Source organism: Leopardus geoffroyi, chromosome B3 (genome assembly GCF_018350155.1).
Source record: "Leopardus geoffroyi isolate Oge1 chromosome B3, O.geoffroyi_Oge1_pat1.0, whole genome shotgun sequence".
NCBI classification, from domain to species: domain Eukaryota; kingdom Metazoa; phylum Chordata; class Mammalia; order Carnivora; family Felidae; genus Leopardus; species Leopardus geoffroyi.
In genome coordinates, this window is record NC_059337.1 from 133,060,606 (window position 1) to 133,082,333 (window position 21,728).

Sequence of the window (21,728 nt, forward strand, 5' to 3'; positions counted from 1 at the left end):
CCTTTTCCTCCTCCAAAGTTTTCAAGAGCTTTCATTGTTTTCCTGTCTTTACTGAGCACACCGAGTACCACAGTCTCTTGGTTTTCAGTTTCTACGTCCTGCCAAAGGCTTAACCAGGCCAAAAAATAACTTCTCTCATTTTACTTTGTCAGAAGAATGTGAAAGAAGACAATTAACTCCTCTCTCTAAGACCGTCTCTTTAAAACAAAAGCAAAAGCTACAAAGTTGATGACATCTCTGGGAAACGTTGCGGGGATTAAGATATCACCGGTATATTTCCCTGCCGTACAAAATTCTTCTGGGGTGGGGTTAACAACCTTTCAACTTACTGCGACTGCCAAACCTATTCTCTATCGGACGGTGCAGTTCACCAACACTTTCTGTTTTGGAAGCCCCACTCCTTCCCAAAATAACCTCTCATGTGCCTTTAATATTTCGATTCAGGTGCAAGCAAACCGTGCCTGTAAATTGTGAGGCATGAGTACACGTGAGCACTCGGGTCTCATAAGGGGTGGGGGCTGGGAAGGAGGCGGCCAAATGGACTGCTGTCTCTCTGTGGGTGCACCAAAAGCACCCAATGCCTCTGAGCTCAAAGACACGTGACTGTCACTGGCTTCAAGGATTTGGCCCCCAAACAACCAGGCGTCCTTTTTAAGTTGGCATTTCTTCCAGAGAGGAATACTGAACATCTTTCCTACATGCCTCACACAGTGCTAGGCCAGCTGTCTAACAATATGGATCCCGGAAGGGGGTGCTGCCCACGTTGGTGATGGCAGCCATTAGTGCCTGTTGCTCATAGGAAACGTCAAAGGGACCTTGGAACAGAGGCCCAGGCCATTGGCTGAGATCTCCCCGGGCAAGCTTCCATGCACCTTGCGTGCCAGCAGAGGCTACCCGAGGACCAAGGTGGGCATGCCACGGTGTCCCGGACTTCCGGATGGCGTCCAGTCCCAGAGAGTGGATGTCAGAGCTCTCTGAAGGCTGCCCAGGCCAGGTTCAAAGGGAGGGATGAACCTCATGACATCCGTTCCTAAGAAATCCCACCTGCTATTGGCATGCCCAGGCTCTTCCTCACATACCGGCCTCCCAGGCAAGTCTCCAAAGGCATGGGGGGCAGGCAGCTGCAACAGTTTGCTTTCTCTCAGTGATCTGGACTAGGAAGACGCTGAGTTGAGGAAGAAGTCATGGCCACTCCCCAAGCTCTGGACCCCCAGATGGCCGTGAGCCCGAAAGGTCATCAAACCACCCCTTTGTAGGAAAAACGTGGTTTTCTTTGGCCCTGGAAATCTGGCCTGGCAGATTTTCTGGAGTCCGTTGCTTCGTCCACACCCACCCACATCATATGGATGCTCCAGTCTGTAAAAATGCAAACCTCCTCGGAAACACGCTTCCCCCTCCAAACTCCGATGACGACCCCTGGCCAGAAAAGCCTGCCTCCGTGTGAGTGCCGGGCACAGCGACTCCCCAGCTTGCTGCGTCTGAATAACTTGAATATCAAACCCAGCACAAAGGGAATAACACACAGCAGTTGCTGGAAAAAAAAAAAAAAAAAAAAAAAAGCTCACTCCATCCACTTCATTCTCTGTGGCCGACGCAACTGAAAGATTTTTTTTTTTTTTTTGGTGTTTTAATCCACGAAAAACTTCTCATTTAAGCTTGGGGTGCAAAAGGCATCTGAAATGTGAGAGTCCCTGGACCAGCCCTGGGATAGAAAGGAAAGGTTTCAGTGAAATATCAAAGCAACGCAGACCTGAAGGGGAGCAGGCTGCCCGATATGGAGGCAGCCAACTGCCAAACTGTCATTTTGCTCGGCGGCTGAACAGAAGGCTCCAGTAATGACAACCACAAAACGCATTTAAAGTCTGAAAAGGTGACTAATGAGCTCATTCATGCTGGCTATAAATTATTCACTACAACACTGATCCCACTCAAGACAAACAGTAAAGTAAACTTTAAACACAGACATCGCCAGCCTCCAAAGGAGAGCAAGTTACGTCTGTTGAAACTTTTCACAATGAGAGGGATACTGGGCTCGCCTTCGTCCATTATCACGTTCATTCTTCTGTTTACTTTTTTTTTTTTTTTTACTGTCTTTAATCAAGTTTAAGCAGACACAGCTGTTACACATTTATTTCTGTTGAGTTTTTTCTTTCCATTAGTTATTACGAGCAATCATGATGCTCTAAAAATAGCAGCAAATTATATTCTCTAGAAATTGAGGGCTGACCTTAAAATGAAGCCCAGGTCTTCAGAAAGAATATTCACATGCACATGTTGAATGAGTGACGGCTCTGCACGGCTCTGCACAAAGGCGAGACAAAAGTGCAGAGTATCTCCCACTCCTGGAGAGCTTTTCAGTTTGCTTCCAAATTTCCCTTTGGCTCTGGCGGAAGGGGGGGTTGCTTCAAAACCTTACAGCACAGAACCTGCTTCCAGTGGTCACGTTTGGGTGGAGATTTCCGTGAAAACCCACCGTCTTCACAGAGTAAGAGTTCTCATTTAGACTTCTCGTTACAGAGAAACCCGGCAACAGGTTTGTTTGAAAACCCACCATGTTGCTGCAGACTCCTCTGTTGAGCTTCCTGTTTAATATTAAATAGAGAATTTTAGCTCTTCTGTTTTTCTAGATTGTGCTATATTTGCTACTACTACCACTACGGAAAGCATTATGACTGTGGAGACGTCGTCACATGTTTCTTGAACCTTTTTTTTTTTTTTAATCTTAGGGTCTATTTCCAAGACGCAGAGTTAAGAGGTTCAAACCTGCCCTAGTCAACTTTTTAAAAATAGTCCCCAAATAAGTACTTACATTAGCTCTTGGTCAGATCGCTGAACATTCTGTATTTTTAAACTGCTTTGAATGCTTTGAAAAGGAGCCACAGAAAAGCCACAGAAAACACTCATATTCAAATCCCGCCAGATGGAGGTTCTGACTAACCAAAAGTGAAAGCAGAAAGGTCGGAGGCTGAGATGTACCCTGGGCACACCTCGAGATTACAGGAAAGAGTGAATGGTTTGGGGCCTGGGGAATCTTGCATCACGTATGAGAAATAACGCATATAAGGCAAAAGGGAGACCGGGGCCTTTGACTTCAACCCCAGACCAAGCCGAGCTCCGCGTCCATTTAAGGAAAATCTTTCACATTGTTTTCAGTTTCTTGCACAAGAACTAAAGGCTTGTCCGGCCATTTCTGTTGTCTGAAATGCAACGCGATTTTTCTTATAAGCAGAGAAAGGAGTCTTGCAGTATTTATAGCAAAGTACTTTGCCACCTACCGACGCACTCTGGTTGGTCTTCACGTGTTCGGCATGTTTTTGCTTAGAAGCCATTCTTTTGGTCCTCTGCGCAAGAGTTCTTGCAGTTTTGTTTTGGTTTTTGGTTTTTGTTTGTCGGTTGGTTTTTTTAATCAAACAATGTGTAAAAACCCAATTCCAACCAAAGAAATGGAAAAGCCCGACGTGGCCTTCCATTGAACACTCGGCTGCCCTCCAGCCCTCCACTAACTCCATTCCTGTCATCTCTCTGTAGAAAGGTGTGGGCAAAATATTCCTTTCAAATCCAGCCACACGTGGGTCCTTCCCTGGTAACGTGTCTGACACACAGAGATCGCCTCTCCCTTCGTTGGTGGGAAACCCGGCTGGTCGGCCATGCTCTTAGCACGATGGCCCTCCTCTAGTTTCCTGGGGAGGACCGAAGGGAATGTGAACTCTGCCTGGGGATCTTCAAGGCTCCTGCACAACCCCATGTCCCACTTGGACGGACCCTCAGAAGGCACAAGCACTCTGAAGGCGCCCGTTATGCAACTCATAGACCAATCTACTCTCTCTCTCTCCAGGCCGCTCCCTCCCCCTCCCCCAATCCAACAAAGGAACCTTTTCTCAATAGCCCACAACCATCAAGGTCAAGATCTGACAGTGTCACCTCAAGCCAATGCTGCCAGAGCACAGACATTTCACTAGAAACCATTTCTGAACTCTCTCTGTTGCACTTTGCCCACTAAGTGAGGTAGTTACTGCCTGCCGGTTTCGAAACACCACTGCCCAGCCCACCAGAACTGTCTTCCAAAATCTCAGTTACAGAGGATTAGATCAAGGCACAGATCAAGCTCAGGCAACTCTATAAACACGTTCAAGAATCAGCAAGCCACAATGAACATATACTGACTGCACTACTCATCAGACTAACTTTTCCCCATGGATCCTGGACAGAAGGGTAACCGCCCCCCCCCCAATCGAGGCAGCCCCTGTGCCCCCACAGGTGCTCCACAATCTTCACAAAGCCCCACGCACTGGAGATGGGGGGCAGACCGCCTCTCTGGCACCCAAGCCGGAGATCTTCACATCCATGGCATTCCCACAGAGATTTGGGTACCAAGGCCGAGGACTTCATTCCGTCATAAACCGGCCCCGTATGCTTCCTTGCAAGCTTTCCCAGTGCCACGACTGGAATCTTGTCTCAAGACTAGCCAAAGGCTCTGTAAAAAGTGGATGAAGCAGAAAGCTGAGGTCTGTGGTTGCAATCCCGAGAAACCCTCGGCTATCCACAGGGATCTGATCCCACTGCCATTGGGAGTCTCCCTGGCTTCTGCCAACACCAGCTCCCTCTGGATCCAAATTCAATCTCTCTCAGCTTCCTTGTGATACCAGCATCAGAGCAAACCATTACCAGTGATTATGGTAAGAAAAAGAGGCCCCGCACAGACCTTCCCGGATCTCCTGTGAGTGAACAACCAAGGTGGGTTTTCTGCGCAAAAGCTACGCTTACCAAGTCAGGGCCGGTTTTTTCGGCCATTTTCTAGGGCTCCTCCCTCCTATCCTCCATGGCTCATTTTCTAGATCAAAATCGACAACTCATGAGTAGGAAGAAAGTCACTAAGGCTGACTGCCCCGAATTATCATTTAATCTCAACAGAACTATTTATTTACTAATTGCATTCTTGGCCTGACAGCACTGGCCAGAAAAGATTTGTTTATTCATTACAAAAACCAATTAATGTAAAGAGGAAATAAAATCTTAAAGGTTACCCTTGGGAAGGACTTTACCAACAGTGTCGGATGAGCCCCTAGCTGAAGGAGGCAAATGAAGCCCAACGAAGTGAAGTGACCTAGGGCCACATGTCAGAATGCACACTGGTAGTTTCCATGCCAGTGTTCGACAGGGTCCCAAACTTTCAGTCCTGTGGTGTGTGTGACCCCACTGTCAGCTCCAGAGGTGATGGGTGGGCATTAGAGAACGGGAAGGCCCCGCTCGGACCCAGTGCACAGGCCAACACTCTGTCGTTCAGACACTGGAAGTGGCCCTTCTGTCATTTGCAGCCCCAGCAGATACCCACGCAGAGTCAGAGGCAACTCAGATTTCCCTGTGCGCAGACAGCTCCCCTACAGGAGAGCCTTTAACGTTACAAAACAGATAAAACCGTATTTTGACAAATTTTTGTGGCTAGACCTGATAAGGATCAAAAGATTGGGGGGAAACGTAGGAAATTAAACATTATCACTGAGCTCTTTAAAAAGTATGGTTTAATGGGTAACTGTGGCCGTATTAACAGAATATTACTGCCGAATGAAGAATTCACGAACGGAGAAAACTGTAGCGAATTCGTTGCTAATGAGGGAGGGCAGTTCTAGTTATAACTTGAGACAAAACCTGACTCCCACTTGGGTCTCGGACTTGGACCCAAAGCTGGGCCCATTCCCAACTCCCGGGGGACAATGTCCCAATTTTCGATCTCCAAGTGTCCGGCTCCAAAGCGGAGCCAATGGAGGGGCGATGCCAGTCTCGATGACTACGTTTATTGAGTAGCTACTAGATGAAGATACTGAGCTGCGTCCTATCTGCTTTGTGTCATCAAATGCCCCCAACACTCAACAGGAGAGAGGCTGATCAGAGTAGACAGTTAGCAAACGATACTGAAGGAGAGATCGTTGCACACACTGAACTCGTGCAAGATTATATTTCTTGTCAATGAGAACACGTTCTTTAGAAGTCCTAAAACTAAAAAATTGAAAAGATGAATGTCAAATATAATAATCCATTGGGCTCTGACTGACATGTTTTGAGGAGAAGGATTTATCCACAGACACTGAGGCCTAAAGCATTAGCACCCCTCGCTCACACAGCCCCTTCCGTGGCCGGGAGGGACCCCAGAAAATGGTGGATGAGCACCTTCCTGATTTAAGCTTAATCACTGCACAAAAACACTTAAATGTCCTGAAACCTTATGGCTCCGGTATGAAAGAAACCTGAGAGAGGTTCCCCCACATTTGACTGCAATCCTAAAACTCTACATGGCATTACCCATAACCACTTGCGAAGCAAACAAGCTTTTTTTTCCTAATCCATCAAGAATACAAAACAGGGGCGCCTGGGTGGCGCAGTCGGTTAAGCGTCCGACTTCGGCCAGGTCACGATCTCGCGGTCCGTGAGTTCGAGCCCCGCGTCAGGCTCTGGGCTGATGGCTCGGAGCCTGGAGCCTGTTTCCGATTCTGTGTCTCCCTCTCTCTCTGCCCCTCCCCCGTTCATGCTCTGTCTCTCTCTGTCCCAAAAATAAACGTTGAAAAAAAAAAAATTAAAAAAAAAAAAAAAAAAAAGAATAGAAAACAGGTCCCAACCAACCATGCTAGAGAAGTGCTATTCTCTTGAGGGAAAATGGCATTCCAAAATCACCGTCCTCTGAGGAAGTGATCAAGGAGTCCACAGCCCCCAAAAATGTCCAAAAGAAGTCACGCAAACCAACACGAGACAGCTGATTACTAACAATACTGTGCTATTTTTCGGATTTGTGATGTCTGGAACGTGAGTGTTGGGTGTTTTCTTTAAGATTTTAGTTTTAAGTAACCTCTACACCCAACGTGGGGCTCGAACCTACAACCCCGAGATCAAGAGTCACACGCTCTCCCGACTGAGCCAGGCACGCGCCCCTGGGATGTCAGCTTTTTAAACACATACTTTTTTAATGTTTTCTTTCATCATTTGAAATACGTGCTCATTCTTAAACCTGGTTTTATATTTGTAATTTTACATTTTTGTCTCAAAGAGGGCTCCCAAGTTGAAGAGATGGCAGGCCACACGGAACCTGCATCTGCCCCACACACATGCCTACTGGGAGCCGGTCACAGCTTTTCGCAGACCCTCGCCCGGCAGCTAGTGGCTCTTTGAGGCAGGTGCTGTTGCCCCCATTTTACAGGTGAGGGATCGGGGCCTCAAGCAGGTGAAAATGACTCCAAAGGTCACTGGCAGAAAAATGGCAGACTTAACCCGGCGGTCTGATCCAAAGGGCACCTAGGCAGGTACCATCCTGTCCCTGCCGGTTCTGCTCCTTCTTGGCCTGCCCACTCCCGCTGAGACAAGAAAGGGCCACCCTTCTGTGACATGGGTGTGCCTTCCTGGCCTCTGGCTGCAGGAGCTCTCCAGTGCGGCTTGGGAAGGGGCTATCCCACACCCAGCGGGCGGACAGAGCCCTATTCAGGTTCCCTGCAGAGCTGAGGGTTTAATCCTTGTGGATGGGGCAGGAGTGGGGCTCTGCGGTGGGTCACCTTGGGGCCACAACCTCTTGGTCAGTGACCAGCCGTGTCCTTTGATAGTGTCTATGGTTCAGGTGATGCTGATGAGGCTGCAGCCAGGCAGGTACGGGGACAGTGGGTCCACGTGTCCGAGCCTCCGTGAGGGCGGGAGGCTGACTGCTTTAGGGAGGGACCCAAGGAGAGAGGACGGAGCGCTGGTCTGACGGCAGGAAAGGGAGCCCTGAACTGAGGGCGGAAGTATAGCTGTGGTCTCAGCTCCCCTTCCTCCCCAACCTGGCTCCTCCTCAAGGTCCCACCCCAGCCACCGGCCCCCTCTTCCCTCTCCGTTCAGAACAACTGCATCATCTGCATGATGCTCAGAGTCTGATGAACTTCCCTGCTGACTCAGTTTTGGGTCTCAAGGACCTGGTGCCCCCTGTGAGGCCCTGAACCCTCCGCATCAGTCCTCCCTGTGCTCAGGACAGGACCTGCTGGGTTTTGGTACCATTTTATGTTTAAAAGAAAGAAAGAGGGGCGCCTGGGTGGTGCAGTCGGTTAAGCGTCCGACTTCAGCCAGGTCACGATCTCGCGGTCCGTGAGTTCGAGCCCCGCATCAGGCTCTGGGCTGATGGCTCAGAGCCTGGAGCCTGTTTCCGATTCTGTGTCTCCCTCTCTCTCTGCCCCTCCCCCGTTCATGCTCTGTCTCTCTCTGTCCCAAAATAAATAAACGTTGAAAAAAAAAAATTTAAAAGAAAGAAAGAAAGAGAGAGAGAGAGAAAGAAAGAAAGAAAGAAAGAAAGAAAGAAAGAAAGAAAAGAAAGAAAGAAAGAAAGAAAGAAAGAAAGAAAGAAAGAAAGAAAGAAAGACGAAACTGCGAGCCCCTGGCTGGCTCAGTCGGTGGAGCATGTGACTCTTGATCTCAGGGTCGTATGTTCAAGCCCCACATTGGGCATAGAGATTACTTTATTTGTTTTCATTCATTCATTAATTTATTTATTTTGAGAGAGAGAGAGAGAGAGAGCATAAGCAGGGGAGGGGCAGAGCGAGACAGAGAGACAGAATCCCAGGCAGGCTTTGTGCTAGCAGTGTGGAGCCCCGATGGTTCAGGGTGCAATCCCAGGAACCATGAGATCATGACCTGAGCCGACATCAAGAGTCCGAGGCTGAACGCGCTGAGCCACCCAGGTGCCCCGTAGCGATTACCTTTTCAAAAAAGATGCCGCTGCATGGCAGTGTGCACTTTACCCTCTTGGAGCAGCGAGGAACCCAGGGAAGCAGCAGAAGCCAAGATCTTGGATTTTCCCATTAAAATAGTGTTACTGGTCATTATGCGCCCCCCCCCCCCCAGGGTCACCACTCTACTCCCCCCACCAGCTTGAGGGTCTATATATGCAAAGTCCCAGAGAGAGAGAGAGAGAGAGAGAGAGAGAGAGAGAGATGCCCACTTCCCAATCACAGATGGGCTGTGCTAACAAATCTAGAGAACTAAAGTGTCCTGAGAGGGAGGGAGGGGCAGAGGCGGGCAGAGCACTGGAGGCCCCTCCACCTTCCTCACAGGTGAGGCCTCTCCCAAGACCCACCCTGCACACGGGGGCGGAGAGGGGCAGCGTTAGCCCCCCTGTCCCGAGGTTGGTGTCTCAGCAACAATGGAGGCTAGTTACCCAGGGGGCTGTGACCAGCTGATTTTTCCAATGGCGCTCAACATTCAAGTCGTCCAACCTTCCCTTCCAAAATCCCAAGCTCATCAAACCCCTTCCAGGCAGTAATATTTCTCACTGCAAATTAAAATACACGAGCCTTCTGATTTGCTACACCTGTCCCGTGAGCTCAGTTAACAGGTGCACCTTGGGAACCACGTGTGCTCCTCCGGGCTAAGGGCAGTTCATGGAGGTGACACGACACAGGGGCTCGCCTTCACCTCACCCAATAGTGCTCTCAGCCAGAATGACCCCCGGGGACACGGCTACCTTCTGAGCAAGCTACGCAGGCAGAGTCCGCGCCCAGCAGATGGCAAGTGTTGGAAATCTTGGTCGAGGGAGGGATGGAATGAAGGACTGCTCGGTCTGCCCTGGGAAGGGATGCATCCATCAGAAGGGACACACTTGAACTTCTCTGACTGCCATAACATCCATTTAAAAGATGAGAGGCAGTGCTCCCTTTGGCAGCCTACATATAAAATTGGGACAATACAGAGATGATTAGCAAGGTCCTTGTGCAAGGCTGACACACAAATTTGTGAAGTGTTCCAGATTTTTATGTTAACTAGCTGGAAGTAAAATAAAAACTAACCAGCTAAGTAAATAAATAAAAGACGAGAGCCAGACGGCAGGGTGGGTGAGCACACAGGCCATTTGCAGCCTTTGCCAAGCCATGAGGACTTAGGCAAGTCATTTCACCTCTTAGTGCCTTACTGTCCTCACCTGCAAAATGGGGATGTAATAGGGCCAGCCTCGGAGGGTGGGCAGGGAGGAGGGTTAAATAAACTGACATATGTAAATACCCACAGGTATGCATAGCTCAGGCTGAATGCCATGCAAGTATTTACTACTATTATGTAGAAAAGAAAAGAAAGAGAATTAGAACAAGAGTTAAGAGCCAACTTAAAGAATTATTTGCTCATTATTTACATTAACTGCCTGAGACCAGCCTGCTTTCTCCTAAGCATAAATTTTAAACCTTTCCTCCACTTCTTTGTCTGCAGTTTAAGCTCTCAGGAAGCCACTGAAATTTTTCCACACTTGCAGTGAACACAGCAAAATGCACCCAGGTGTGGAATCACTATGTTGTATGCTTGAAACAAAGGTAACATTATGTGTCAACTATAGTTCAATTTAGAAAATTTATTTGTTAGTGTTTTTATTTATTTCTGACACAGAGACAGAGCATGAGCAGGGGAGGGGCAGAGAGAGAGGGAGACCCAGAATCCGAAGCAGGCTCCAGGCTCCGAGCTGTCGGCACAGAGCCCGGTGCGGGGCTTGAACTCATGGAGTGTGAGATCGTGACCTGAGCTACAGTCGGACGCGCAACCGACTGAGCCACCCAGGTGCCCACAATTTGGAAAATTTTTTAAAAAAGAAACCACTGAGGGGCGCCTGGGTGTCTCAGCTGGTTAAGCTCGGTTGGTGGGCTGGAGCCCCGCGTCGGGCTCTGTGTTGACAGCTCAGAGCCTGGAGCCTGCTTCTGATTCTGGGTCTCCCTCTCTCTCTCTGCCCCTCCGCCACTCACACTCTGCCTCTCTCTCTCTCTCTCTCTCTCAAAAATAAATAAACATCTAAAAAATTTTTTACTAAAAAAAAAGAAAGAAACCATTGAAATTGTTTCCTGGAATTTATTAGGAGTTCCTGATAGTTGCCACAACTCCTTGAAGACCGTGGAAAAACTTTTGTGTTCTTAGTCCCAGATCTCACGCTGGTTCCATTTTTAAAAAGGGGGGGGGTCGATAGTTCTCCCCCTCAGAACATCAGAACTGGAACAAGCTTGCCCTGGGTGCCCTTAGGAGGGAGCCATGGAGGTGAACTGAACACTTGAACGGTTAGTTTTTAAACCTGTTTTTCCCGAGGCGACCAGGGAACTCATTGTAACACATCTGTCATAATTAAGACATCACTTGGGGTCCCAGATGTGAGAAATGGGACAGCCTGTGGATTATCGCTGTAAACTTTGGGCATAATGGAACATTCTGGTTGTGTGGGAGGATGATGCAACTCTACAGTGGAGAACACCCCCAGGCTGGTTAGTTCAGGGGGCTAAGTGCCCCAAATGCTGAGAGTCTCCCCTGTATGCTCCCCTTAGATCAACCCCCGCGTTCATGGAATGATCCCCCGTCTACTGCCCGTGAGGCAACGGTCTATTGCTTGAACATCCACAACTTCCCAATTTATCCTAACCAGCCAGCCTTCCCGGCCGAGGACATAATCCACACATTGGCCTATACACGATGGCGAGGCCTGCTCAGGATTCAAACTGAAAATTTCTTACGCCTAAACTTGACTTTTCAGCCCAACGTGAGGAACCCAGAGAGGGGAACCTTCTACAGCGAACCTTCTATAGCAGGGGGTCGGCCAACTACAGCCTGCAGACCAAATCCAGTCCAAGGTCTCTTTTTGCAACTAAAATTTTTTTGGAACACAGCCACACCCGTTAGGTTACGCACTGCCTACGGCTGCTTTCCCACTACAGGGGCAGAGTTGAACAGTTGCAACAGAAAACCACACAGCCTGCACAGCCTAAAATGTTTACTATCTGGCCCTTTGGAGAAAAAAAGAAAAAAGAGGGGATGACAAAAGCCATCAGAATATTTACAGAAGTTCCTGACGGCCTATGAGTCATGGTTTAGAAGGAACAGCGGCCTACTCAATTAGCAGAAGGAAATGTGGGTTCAAGGCTCCACCAACAGACTGGGCTTTGTGAGGTCATGCAAATATTTTCCCCTCCCCCCCCCCCACCTTCCATTTCATTCACAGAATAGGATTAGTCATGGGTGGCAAATGCATGACAAATAATAAGCGAATGCCCCCTACATACGCATCTTGAACACAGGACAAGAAGAATTACTATTTGTGATCTGAAGGGTAAGAGGTCCTCTCTGGGTATTGCAGTATTTTGCAGCTGGGACAGGAGGCGCTCCCAGTTAGCCAGCAGCACAGGACATGTTTTCATTGGGGGCTTATGGATCGCGGTGACCTGAGGCACTGAGCTGGTCCAGCCCTGCAGGGTGACTCCCACCGCAGACAGTTTGTGATAAGGGTGATTCGGGTCGCCTCAGGCTGGGAGAGTCAAGGAATGTTTATCTCAGTTTTTAATCTTTTTTTTTTTTTCTTTAAGTTTATTTATTTGAGATACTGTGAGCCAGGGAGGGGCAGAGAGGGAGGGGAGGACAGTGGATCTGAAGCGGGCTCCACACTGTCGGTGCAGAGCCCGACGCGGGGCTCAAACTCATGAACCGTGAGATCGTGACCTGGCCGAAGTCGGACGCTTAACCGACTGCGCCACCCAGGCGCCCCTCATTTTTTTTAAAAAACGGCAAGATGTGGATAGTGCCTGAGAGATAGGGTAGGACTTCAGAAAAAGGAAAAGGGAAGGGAGAACTTCCTTTGTTCTTTTCTTCCCTGAGCAGTAAAGCAAATACTGGGTATGTTCAGAGGACCATGGGAGAGACTGGTTCGTCTGGGCAAGAGGATGATTCATGGGAATTACTGGGAAGATGGCTGGAAAGGTAAAGTTGAAGACAGATTAAGAAGGAACCTGAGAGCTATCCCTCCCTCCCTCCCTCTCTCTCTCTCTCTCTCTCTCTCAAAATTAATAAATAAACTTAAAGAAGAAGAACCCGAGTTCAAAACCCACAAGTTTGTATTTTATCCTAGACAAGCGGGAACCACTGCCTGTTCTAGGGAAAATAGGAGATGATATCATGAATGTGGTATTTTAGAAACATTAATCTGGCCATGATATATAAAATGAATCAGAAGAATCTGAACTACAGAGGAACTGAAATTGAAACACAGGAAACAGTCTGTATCATATTGATGGAAACATTGTTTTGATGGGGAAAAGAAACAACTCTTTCCCTTCGTTTTAACTTACCGTTTCCAATCTATGTGTCCCTGGTATCTCCTATATGTCTCATCATTGTTTTTCTTACGTACTAAGTAAGCAAAGCTGGAACGAGCGAGGAAAACATTTCAAGAAAAACAGTTCAACCACAAAGGTCAGGTATCAGCCTTTTGTGAGATGTATGTATATCAGGTATAGTAGTTGGCCTTTCATTTCAAATCCCAAGCAGAGGGAAAGATTTTTATAGTTAACATAAGGAGGGTTATATTTTCTCTGTCTCGCGTGTGTGTATGTGAGACAGAGAGAGAAAGAGAAAGAGAGAGAGAAACCCCAATTTCCTCACTTATAACCCTCAGGAAAGGCAGCTAAGGGTAGCCTTCCCTGCATCTGGTTACATTAGAAATAACTGTGCCCATTCTAAGTGTCTGCGGTCCTCAGACTTGCCAGCATTCTGCCACTGGATGGGCTGCTGTCCCCTCACACACTGCCTGGGCCTCAGACATCTGTGTGCACGGTGACGGTACAGCTGGAGTGGGAGACAGAACTGAGCAGAAGTTGGAGACGCTGCTTCACAGCAGACGGGGGCGGGGCGGGGGGGGGGGGGGGTTCTGAATTCCAGTCTTTTCTACCCAGGAGACCTGCTCAGGTTACCTGCTTTCTGAGCTGAAGGTTCCCACCCGTAAACCAGGGGTGATGAGGGGGCGCCTGGGTGGCCCAGTCAGTCAAGCGTCTGACTCTTGATTTCAGCTCAGGTCATGATCCCGGGGTCATGGGATGGAGACCCTGCATTGGGCTCCACACTGAGCATGCAGCCTGCTTAAGATTCTCTCTCTCTCTCTCTCTCTCTCTCTCCTCTCTCTCTCTCTCTCTCTCTCCACCTCTCTCCCTCACTTCTCTCTCTCAAGTATTAATTAATTAACTAATTAAAAGGGAAAGAAATGGGGGTGATGAGTACCCACCTCGGGAGCCTCAACTAGGAAAACTCCCGCAAAATGCTTTGAACACCGTGACTGGGACCGGATAGGTCAGGCTGCCGTCCTTTGCTTTTTGGGGTGCAGTGACATGTGGCTGAGATAATCCAACTCAATCGCAGCTTTTTTTTATTTGCTAGGTGACAGGCACTTCCTTAATTTGATTACCATATGCCTAATACACAGACTCTTTTCCCCCTTGGAGTACATCACCAGATTCCTAGAGGACCAGAGCCCTGGAGACTGAAAGTGCCCAGGGACCGGGGCGTCAGCAGCCTGGCTACAGTGCTGCCTTCTGCGAAAGTTCCCAGCCGGCCCACCCAGCGGCACAAGCCCCCAGGGTCCTCAGAAGAGACAAGAGCCTGGGATCTGCAACCTTGAGTGGGAGACCTCAGAGGCCCCTCCCCCCAAGCTGTTCAGGACGTTTCTCTGACTCACTCAAGAGCTAGAAGCCAGTCTGCTCACTTCTTTTTCTCCGTCCTCAAAGTCACATTAAAAAAAAAAAAAAATTAAATCATAATGGTCACTGTGGAAAACTTGGAAACTAGAAATTAAAAACAGGGGGGGGGGGGGCGGGGGGGAGATATGCATGGATATAACCCCATGGCCCAAAGCTTCTTTCTACACCTCTGTTAATTCAGACTGTCTTCCAGGTTTTTCTATTCATACAACAAAAGTGACATCACACTGTAAATACACTTGGTGCCTCGCATTTTTTTCCTTTAACCCCTTCACAGGGTATGAAATCTGTTTCTACGATAAAACTTTGAGCGTCGGGTGGGCTGAAACCACATCAGCCTCGACGTCGCCCCTTCTGTGTGCCTGGCACATAGTAGGTGCTTAATAAACAATGCGGAAAGGGGCGCCTGGGTGGCTCAGTCGGTTGAGCGTCCGACTTCGGCTCAGGTCACCATCTCACGGTCTGTGGGTTTGAGCCCCGCGTCAGGCTCTGTGCTGACAGCTCAGAGCCTGGAGTCTGCTTCGGATTCTGTGTCTCCTCCTCTCTCTGCTCCTCCCCTGCCCTCACGCTGTCTCTCTCTCAAAAATAAATAAAGATTAAAAACAAAAAATTTTTTTAAATGCGGAAAGAGTGGATGCCTGCACGGTCTTATGTAGAAGAACCAATGGCTCAGCCACTCTCATTCTGTTGGAAACGCACGTCACCTCCAGTGTTCTGCCACTGTGCCCCATATCAGATGCGTAGCCTCTTTCATACATGGTGCGTGTGGCTCTACGTCTCTACGGCGAATTCCCAAAAGTGTAATCGGGGGGTCAGAGTACTCACATTGTACGGCCTTGGATCCCTACTGCCAAATGGCTCTCCTCCTGTGATCTTATATCCTCCCCCTGTGATCTAGGAGATGGAAAAGCGTGAACTTCCTCCATGGAGTGAGTGCATGACTTAAGAGGAAATTGTAGAATCCCTCAGTAGGTGTCTCAATGAGGAATTAAGGGCCGGACTTGAAGCTCATTTGATATCTCGCAACCCCACACAGTACAGAGCATCTTCTTGAACTTTGATCAGGCTCCTCCTAACATCGTCTCTGTTGAAAAATACCACGTAGTGCCGAATTTGGAGAAGTACCAACTAACTCCCCACCATCTCTATCTTCCAGAGCAGGAAACGCCCCCCCATCTCCCAGGACGCAGCATAAAACCCAATCTTTCCATATAAACAGTGACCCACACCAAATCTGTGTCTCTGGCACCAAGTCTGTTTTGCTTGACTTGTCTATAAATATCTGCAGTTAAAAGTAAAAGTCCATAGCGGTTTCCAAATGTTCCAAATGTCTTTTTTTTTTTTTCATACAAGCATGCATTAAAGATATACTGTTAACCTCAAAAAACACACTTCTAGGAAAAGTTTTGCTCTTCCTAACATAAATCATCAAAATAGGGGTGCCTGGGGGGCTCAGTCAGTTAAGCGTCCGACTTCGGTTCAGGTCATGATCTCACAGGTCGTGAGTTCAAGCCCTGCGTCTGGCTCTGTGCTGACTGCTTGCTCAGAGCCTGGAGCCTGCTTCGGATTCTGTGTCTCCCTCTCTCTCTGTCCCTCCTCCACTCGCATTCTGTCTCTCTCTCTCTCTCAAAAAATACATAAACATTTAAAAAATTAAAAACAAATAAATCAGCAAACTCTATCCCAAATGAGCATGTCTATCAGAGTATTTTATTTGATTATTCCTCTCCCCTACCCGCCCCTGCCCCCACCCCGCCCTGTAGGTCAAGGAAGTCATTTGTGAAAATGAAAACAGCTGTGTAGATCCTGATCCAGGAAGCCCCAAGCTCCCACTCTACGCGGCTAGCGTCCATTTGGAATCCAGCAGAAGCAAGCATCAACCTCCTTGCAGCCCTAAGTGCTGTATCCCAAGGCACATAAGAAACTCTGGATTCAAATCCCACCTCTGTCCCAGAATTAATTACTGTGTCAACATACCCTTCTGTGTCCTTGCTTCTCCATCTTCAAAATGGGTTTTTTTTGTTTTCCTGCAATGTTCTGTGTTTCGCAAGAACATTACAAAGACCTGAAGCATAAACATCGTTTGCATGTTCCGAGAGGCAAAGCACCTCTCCAAATTCAGTGTATTTCTGTGTCATGACTTCTGTTTTGTTAACAGTCGGACACAGCACTTCTATCCGAATCTTCCCCACCCCTTGGTTTCTAACGGCAATGTTATCAGCATATCTCCTAACCTTTGGAATCATCTGTGATTGAAAAAAAAATCCATATGGCTCTTCACCATCAACTAATACTTAGCTGCTCTTTGCCTTATAACCTTTTTTATAAACACACACACACACACACACACACACACACACACAGTAAGTTAGTCCAAACACTTTTCTTTGACTCAAAATAAACCACAGGCCTCCCGGATTCAACAGATAAAAATCTCAAAGCTCATGTTCACATCCATCCATGAGAGAAAGGTAATAGTTCAACATGTCACACAACAAGTCAATCAGAGGACCGAGAAATAAACACAGAAGTTCTGAAGCCCGTGTTTCCAGTTTCCCTGTGATATGAACAAGACAGAATTTATGTGAGAAGAAAATGCCAAGGTGACATTTGGAATTACCATGTTTTGGGGGCGGGGAGGGGGTGCGGGAGGCCGACTTATAGGACCTCTTGCATTCTCTTTTGGAGCCGTGACCTTGCCAGATCTACAGCCCCATATGCATACGGGGTCCAGCCAAGTCACCACGGGGATCCGATAGCCTTGCCCATGGACTTCTGCCTCCCTCAGCAACTTAAAGGGAGTTTGCTGCTTGAGGAGATGGGCTCGTGGGGAGAATCAGAAAGCCAGCTCTCTCAAGAAACCCAGCTGGCCTAAAAGTCAGACTTCTTGAGTTAAGAGGAACGGACTATGGGGGAAGGGCCTGGAAGTGGGGCCCAGCAAGAGGACAGAACAGAGGGCTAACACGAGGGTACCCCGGCCACTAGAGGCACACTGGCCACGTCCCCTTATTCCTAAGCCACTGACAGTGTCAGGGTCTGCTTGCTGCACAGAGGCAGAGCCACTGGGCCCGGTCTACTCCAGAGGAGCCCTCCTGCAGCCCGTGACACCCCCCCCCACTGTTGCACCTGCTGAGCCAGGGGATGGCAGGAGAGGAGTGCCCGCTCCCACCTATGGGAGCTCCAGAACTGACCCAGCTCTAGCCCTTTTCATGGCATCTTCACATTCTCCCAACCTCCACAGAGTTGCTTCTAGACCAGGACTTCATGAGATGTGTTCTGCAGAATGTATTATTTTACTGAGCTCCTGATATCACAGCTTCATGGAGGAGCAGACCGGGCCGAGAGCGTCATGAGTAATTATGCCTCTAGCATTGTGTTCGCTGGGGTGCAGACCTGCAAAGGTCTCCTGTGACCCACAGCTGCCATCTACACCTTCTCTCCCAGGTGCTTTGGAGCCCGTGGCCCCACAGGCAGGATTCCCTTCTCCCATTCATTCTCTTTCCTCCTCCTCCTTCTCCTTGGGGAACACCCTGTGTTGCAACCTCCTCAATTCCCTGGAGCCCTAACCAATCCACCATAAGTCTACCCTGAAACTCTGTCCCCTTGAATGAACCCTGGAACCACGCTGGACTTCTGCGTCTTTTTCTGACAGAGAGGGGCGGGAGCGGCTCTTCTCCAAAGTTCTTTCCGGCGAAGAAAATAAATATTCTATATTTTATCTTCTTAAAACTTTGTGCCCTGTGCCTTTGACAGAAATAACTCTCCAGGCTTGCCTGTTAAAGGAATCTGGAACATTCAGCATGCCAGAAGAGTCCCTCAGGTCTAGCCTTTTCTTCCTTGGTATCTATGGGACATTGCATGGCCTGGAGGCAACACTGGTTTAAAGAGGAAGGTCTCAGCCTTCCAACTGGCACTCGGGTGCTCTGGATGAATCCTAAGGTCTTTTTCAGAGCGACGAGCCCAGGATTTTGCAAGTACAAAGCTCCAGCTGATGAACACAGGCCCAGACAGCAGGAGAGAAAAGCCACTGTTGATTGAACACCCCAAAACAGATACGAACTTTACAAACGGTGGCTCTCCGGTTGATGTCAGTGCCAGGGTGCTGACGTCATCCAGAGAAGGGCAGGGTGAGTCAGCCAGTTCTCCACCATCAGCCCAACCCCGGGAAGCATCCCACGGCACCCGGATGCTGTCAGGTAAGACGAAGACCATCTGGTAACGTGAGGTTCTGAATACCCTACCTGGTTGTCGGGAAATGGAATTCCACAGATCAGGACCCTAATCCCAAGAATGACCACTGACCGCCCGCGTCCTGCCCCTCGGCTGACAATTCTGGAAACGGAGCCTCTGGGCCATGTTATCATTTCGCAAGGCTCTCCCTGAGCTGGCCTTTGGATTGCTACGTCTTGGGTTCATCGTGTTCCCTGTCGGGGATGTGTCACCATGCAGATGGCAATCTGAGAACAGGCCAGGGTGTATGGGATGCTGCCACGTCTCTGTGTTCGTTCTGCAGAAGTACCGTAGCTCCAGGGTGACAGTCCCACAAGTAAAATCTTCATCGCCGCCGCCTGCCTCTCTTAACACTTCAGAGTCACTTTTTTTATTTTTGAGCGTATTCGCTCGCTACCCGTCTGAAAAAATTGCGAAGGCTCGTGTGTGTGTGTGTGTGTGTGTGTGTGTGTGTGTGTTGTATGGTTTACATCGAAAGAGCTTTTAAAAACCACAAAGTGTATTTTTGGAAGTCGTCACTCAGGTATGGGTGGTTGGGGACTACAGAGTTTCTGAAATCGTTTGGATTCCAGAAACCACTCTAAGCACACCTCTTGCCTTGTCTCCCTCTCAGCGCACTGAATCCACTTGATAGAAAAGGGAGGATTGTTCTGATGGAGTGATTTCAGAGAGCGAGAAGGAGCCACACCTTAAAAGCCCCTCCCTGAAGCTGATGACTTACCCACTATTGCCAAGTATCTAAAATCGGGTGCCCTACGTTCATACTACTGTGTAAGTGACTAACCTCAAGGTCATTCCCTGGAACAAGGCTGGAGAGGAGCAGGGATCCACGTGTCCCCCCAAGAGGTAGAAAGGTGTGGTATGGGGGTGTGTCCTAAGGGGCAGGGAGGAAGCAAGGCAAAAGGAACAGACTGAGAGCACCCAGAACAAGGAGGCCGTTGCACTAGTTTTTTCTAGACGTGACCCTGCCTCTTCCTCATTTGTCTGTAAAAAGAGGGGCGTCCCATGACAGCGACCTTCCGAGGAAGAATAACTCATCCACTCTTGGCTTAACTGGTGTCCGAGCAGAGCCACTGTGGAGAGGCTCCTTGGCCAAACCCATCTCTATCTCCCGGCATTCCTGGGGGAGAGCGGAATGAGCACAGCTGAGACCATCAGTGCCATCACGGAAGCAGCACTAATACGGACACAGGGGGTGCCGGCTCATTCTCCCCAGCCAGGTGTCCAGGCTGGCGAGGCCATCTGGGTTAGGAAATGTGTGCTCTAAAGCCTGCTGGGGGAAGCCCGTTTTGATGGGGAGCTAAAAATCAGCCAGCTTCAAGAAGTCTCTTCAGCCCTGGCCCCCATCAAGGTGCGGGGCCTTGGAAGTGGACTATTTCCCCTTATGAGTAGCCCTGAGAACACGAATGCGTCCACATGCAACAGCCTGTGGGCCAGGGGCCAGTGAACAAGTCAGCTCCAACGGGAAACACAGGAAAAAAGACTAGGAAGAAACTAGATTTTGGTTTCAGGTTTCCAAAAACCTAGAGATACAAAGCAAAAATGAAACCCTTTTAAGAAATGCCCATCTAAACTGTAACCACTATACCTTTAAAATTCTTTGTGTACTGATGAAAGCGGTAACAAACGTGAAAGATGAACGTAAATTGTGCCAAATGATAACACGGTCTCTTTGAAAAAAGGTAGCTCCAAAATTTGAAAGATCAGTGAAAACCCACTGTGGGTGAAGATGTAAAGAAAGAGACATTCTCGTTCAGTGTTGATGGGGGTGTTAGTGAGTCCTGTCATTTTTGGAGGGATACTTAGCGATATTTATTAAAGCTGAAACGCACGTGGGCTTTGACCCCACAAATTTCATTGCAGGGATTCACTGTCTAGAAATGCACAATTGTGCAAAAATATGCATGTACAAGAATTCTTTCAGCATCACTGGCAATAGAGGAAAACTGGAAAGAACTCCACGTCCATCAAAAAGGGATCGATTGGTCAATCCTAGTGCATTTGTATAATGGAAACTTACAGGTGTATGTGTGTGTTTTTTTAATAGGTTCCACGCCCAACGTGGGGCTTGAAACTCACAACCTCGAGATCAAGAGTCACGACTCCACCGACTGAGCCAACCAGGCGCCCCAAAACTTGCAGCTTTTAAAAGAAACAAGTAAACCGAGGTGCTTACGAGAATAGATGCTCAGAGAGAATAGCGCAGTGCAAAGTGAAGACCAAGCCTATTTTTTGTAAGATAGTAGAAGATATGTTAATATATGCACACAAAAAAATCTTTGATGGGTGGATCACTAGGGACTTGAAACTTTCCATGATAGCATTTCTAAATTTGTTAGGATTTCGTGTTCTTATTTTTTAACACTGAACTTAATAACTTGTAATCAGAATTGGAAAAGTGAATGCCCACATCTTCACATTTAACTATCTCTCACGCTGCCTTTGCCCCTCATGCTGGAGGGGCATTAAGAACTGTGTTTCTTAGAGCTTCTAGAGAATAGTGGCTATGGGCTAGGTCTTTTCATCTCTGCCATTCCATGGTAAATGGCTCAAACTTACAACTCTTCAAATACCTTCACATTAAAGTTACTTTGTGCTTGAGAAGCGGCCAGTGTCATAGACAATGCAGGGCTGTGAGTTGGGAGTGTCGCTCCCACAAATTTTCTTCCCATGTTTCAGTTTTGTCATCTGTAAGACTAAGGGTTGAGGGCACCTGGGCGGCTCAATTGGTTAAGCATACGACTTCAGATGAGGTCACGATCTCACTGTTCGTGAGTTCGAGCCCCGCGTCAGGCTCTGGGCTAACAGCTCAGAGCCCGGAGTCTGCTTCGGATTCTGTGTCTCCCTCTCTCTCTGCCCCTCCCTCACTCATGCTTGCACTCTCTCGCTTTCTCTCTCGTGAGCAAAAATAAATAAACGTTAAAAAAATTTTAAAAAAATAAAATAAGATTAAGGGCTTGAAGAGAATCATCTCTTATATTCTTTCATATAAAGACCTTGGCCGCTCCCTGA

At 48.3% G+C, this 21,728-nt stretch overlaps 1 protein-coding gene and 1 non-coding gene across 9 annotated transcripts in view; one reads left to right on the forward strand and one right to left on the reverse strand.

The window, feature by feature from the left end:
- Positions 1-21,728, reverse strand: part of FOXN3 (forkhead box N3) — a 402,841-nt gene that overhangs the window by 239,127 nt on the left and 141,986 nt on the right. For 2 of the 8 annotated variants that reach the window (XM_045451837.1, XM_045451834.1), the window contains exon 1: positions 2,810-2,940. The exons of 5 other annotated variants lie outside the window; for them this stretch is intronic. The gene's annotated coding sequence lies outside the window, so the exon portion shown is untranslated. Of the gene's footprint in view, positions 1-2,809; positions 3,008-21,728 lie in introns of those variants that run through there. One more of the 8 variants, XM_045451832.1, reaches the window with a different exon arrangement.
- LOC123584524 lies at positions 9,654-9,757 on the forward strand. The gene has a single exon (XR_006705492.1). It is a non-coding gene; the product is annotated as a U6 spliceosomal RNA (small nuclear RNA).